This window comes from Carettochelys insculpta, chromosome 1 (assembly GCF_033958435.1).
Source record: "Carettochelys insculpta isolate YL-2023 chromosome 1, ASM3395843v1, whole genome shotgun sequence".
NCBI lineage: Eukaryota > Metazoa > Chordata > Testudines > Carettochelyidae > Carettochelys > Carettochelys insculpta.
The window spans coordinates 284,556,936-284,560,322 of NC_134137.1; positions in this window are offsets into that span (position 1 = coordinate 284,556,936).

Here is a 3,387-nt window from a genome sequence, read left to right on the forward strand (position 1 = left end):
CAAAACAGAAGGCTTCACTGCACACATAGTGGTCCTTCTGAGGAGTGGATGAGAAAGAAATGAACCTCATGTGACAGATGGTAGTGTAGGTGGGGAACTTTCCTAGCTTATGCACTACTCTGGTGGAACGGGCTAGCAAAGGGCTCTGAGTCCTTACTCCCACTCCTTTTACCCAGAGGCCTTCATGACCTCAAGGGTTCCTCTACCATTCTCCTGGGTGGCAAAATCCTTGTAACCACAAGGTTCGGACCCAGGGTCCCTTGGGGCTTGACTCACAATCTTATCATATATCAGAGAGGTAGCCGTGTTAGTCTGTAGCTTCAAGAACAACAAGAATTCTTGTGGCACCTTATAGACTAACAGATATTTTGAAGCATAAGTTCCTGGGCAAAGACCCACTTCATCAGATGCATGAGTTGTGGGGGGGTTCAGAAGGCTATTTAAAGAGTGGGGTCCCAGTAAAAGGGAGGGCCAGAGCTGACAAGGTCTATTCAGCAAGGTAGAAATGGCCCAGTATCAACAGTACTTATCAAAGCAGGAAAAAACAAGTCAGATCAGACAGGGGGATGTGAGCTTTTGTCAGCATCTAATGGGGAGATATTAACACCCAGAGCAGAGAAGCTGTCTTTGTAAGTTGCGAGCCACTCCCAGTCTCTGTTTACTCCATGGTTAATGGAGTCAAATTTGCAAATAAATTGCAGCTCAGAGATTTCTCTCTCCATTTGCTTTTTGAAATGTTTTTGTTTCAGGACTGCCACCCTTAAATCTGCCACTGAGGCTACGTCTACACGTGCCCCAAACTTCGAAATGGCCATGCAAATGGCCATTTCGAAGTTTACTAATGAAGCGCTGAAATGCATATTCAGTGCTTCATTAGCATGCGGGTGGCAGCGGCACTTCGAAATTGACGCGCCTTGCCGCCGCGCGTCGCATCCAGACGGGGCTCCTTTTCGAAAGGGCCCCGCCTACTTCAAAGTCCCCTTATTCCCATGAGCTCATGGGAATAAGGGGACTTCGAAGTAGGTGGCGTCCTTTCGAAAAGGAGCCCCGTCTGGACACGCCGCGCGGCGGCAAGGTGCGTCAAGTTCGAAGCGCCGCTGCCGCCCGCATGCTAATGAAGCGCTGAATATGCATTTCAGCGCTTCATTAGTAAACTTCGAAATGGCCATTTGCATGGCCATTTCGAAGTTTGGGGCACGTGTAGAGACGGCCTGAGTGTCCAGGGAGATTGAAATGTTCCCTCACAGGCTTCTGTACATTACCATTCCTGATGTCTGATTTATGTCCATCTATTCTTTTACAGAGAGACTGTTCAGTTTGGCCAATGTAAATTGCAGTGGGGCATTGCTGGCACATGATGGCATATATTATATTAATAGATGTGCAGGTAAAGGAGCCCCTGATGGTATAGTTGGTGTTAGGTCCTGTGATGATGTCACTGGTGTAGATATGTGAGCAGAGTTGGCATCGAGGACTGTTGCAGGGGCTGGTTCCAGGCCTAGAGTCACTGGTTTGTAATTTGTAGTGGCTGGTGAGGATTTGTTTAAGGTTGGTAGGCTGTCTGTAGGCGAGGACAGGCCTGCCTCCCAAGGTCTGTGAAAGTGAAAGATGACTGTTCAGGATGGGTTGCAGATCACTGATGATGCTTTGAAGAGGCCTTAGATGGGGGCTGTATGTGATGGTAAGTGGTGGTCTCTTGTTTTCCTTGTGAGGCTTGTCTTGTAGCAGGTGGCTCCCGGGTACCCGTCTGGCTTTATCAATCTGTTTCCTCACTTCCTGAGGTGGGTCTTGTACTTTGAGGAAAGTTTGGTAAAGGTCTTGTAGATGTGTGTCTCTGTCTGATAGATCAGAGCAAATACGGTTGCACCTTAGTGCCTGGCTGTAAACAATGGATCGTGTAGTATGCTCTGGATGGAAGCTGGAGGCATGTAGATAAGCATAGTGATCCGTGGGTTTTCGGTATAGGATGGTATTTATGTGACTGTTGCTTATCTGCACAGTAGTGTCCAGGAAGTGAATTTCTTGTGTGGACTGGTCCAGGTGAAGGTTGATGGTGGGGTGGAAACTGTTGAAATCACAGTGGAACTCTTCAAGAGCCTCCTTCCCATGGGTCCAGATGATGAAGATGTCATCAAAGTAGCGCAGGTAGAGGAGGGGCACTAGGGGATGAGAGCTGAGAAAGCGTTGTTCCAGGTCAGCCATAAAAATGTTGGCATACTGTGCGGCCATGCGGGTGCCCATAGCAGTGCCACTGATTTGAAGGTATAATTTGTCCCCAAATCTGAAATAGTTGTGGGTGAGGACAAAGTCACAAAGCTCCACCACCATTTGTGCCTCAATCTCATCAGGGATAATGTTCCTAACAGCTTGGAGTTCCTCTTCATGTGGGATATTGGTGTAAATGGCCTCTACATCCATAGTGGCCAGGATGGTGTTTTCAGGAAGGTCTCCAATGGATTGTAGTTTCCCGAGGAAGTCGGTGGTATCTCAGAGAAAGCTGGGGGGTATTGGTGGCGTAGAGTCTAAGTAGAAAGTCCACTTATCCAGACAATCCTGTGGTGAGGGTGCCAATGCCTGAGATGATGGGGTGTCCGGGATTTCCAGGTTTATGGATCTTGGGTAGCAGGTAGAATAAACCTGGTTTGGGTTCAAGGGGTGTGTCTGTGTAAATCTGTTCCTGTGTTTTTATAGGGACGGTCTTGAGCAGATGCTGTAGTTTCTTTGTGTATTCCTCAGTGGGATCCTCAGACAGAGGCCTGTAGAATGTAGTATTGGAGAGTTGCCTGGCAGCCTCCTTTTGGTAGTCCGTCCTATTCATGATGACAACAGCACCTCCCTTGTCGGCCTCTTGGATGACAATGTTAATCTTGTCATAGTCACTTGGGAGAGAGGCTTGGGTGGTCCCCATTCTGTGGTGCTCTCTCCACTCTGGACACTCCCCTGGCACTCCCCCCCGACTTGATCATTGCATACAGTTTGAAGCAAACACAACTTAAATACACAGCAAATTAAGAAAATAAGGAAAAACTGGGAAAGGTCGAAGGAAAATACATAATCCTGCTCTGTGGCAAGGGACATCATAAAGACCATCTCTGGAATGGAAGGACAGTTCACAGTCTGTTCCTCCTTCACAGACCCCGGCTGTGCTGAGGGGTGCTGGAGGTCAGACACTTGCTCCTGGTAGTGACTGTGATAGGTTGGAGCACAGAAGTCCCCTTGGAATTGTCATGCAGTATGATGGTGCTGATCAAGCCCTCTGGGGCTCCCCACCAGCTTGTCCTGCTGACCCAGAATCTTTTGTCTCCCCCCAGCCAAGGGACAGAGTTGGAGTTACTACCCCAAGCAAGGCAACATAGACGCTGAATCAACTCAGCTCTGGGAGGAATC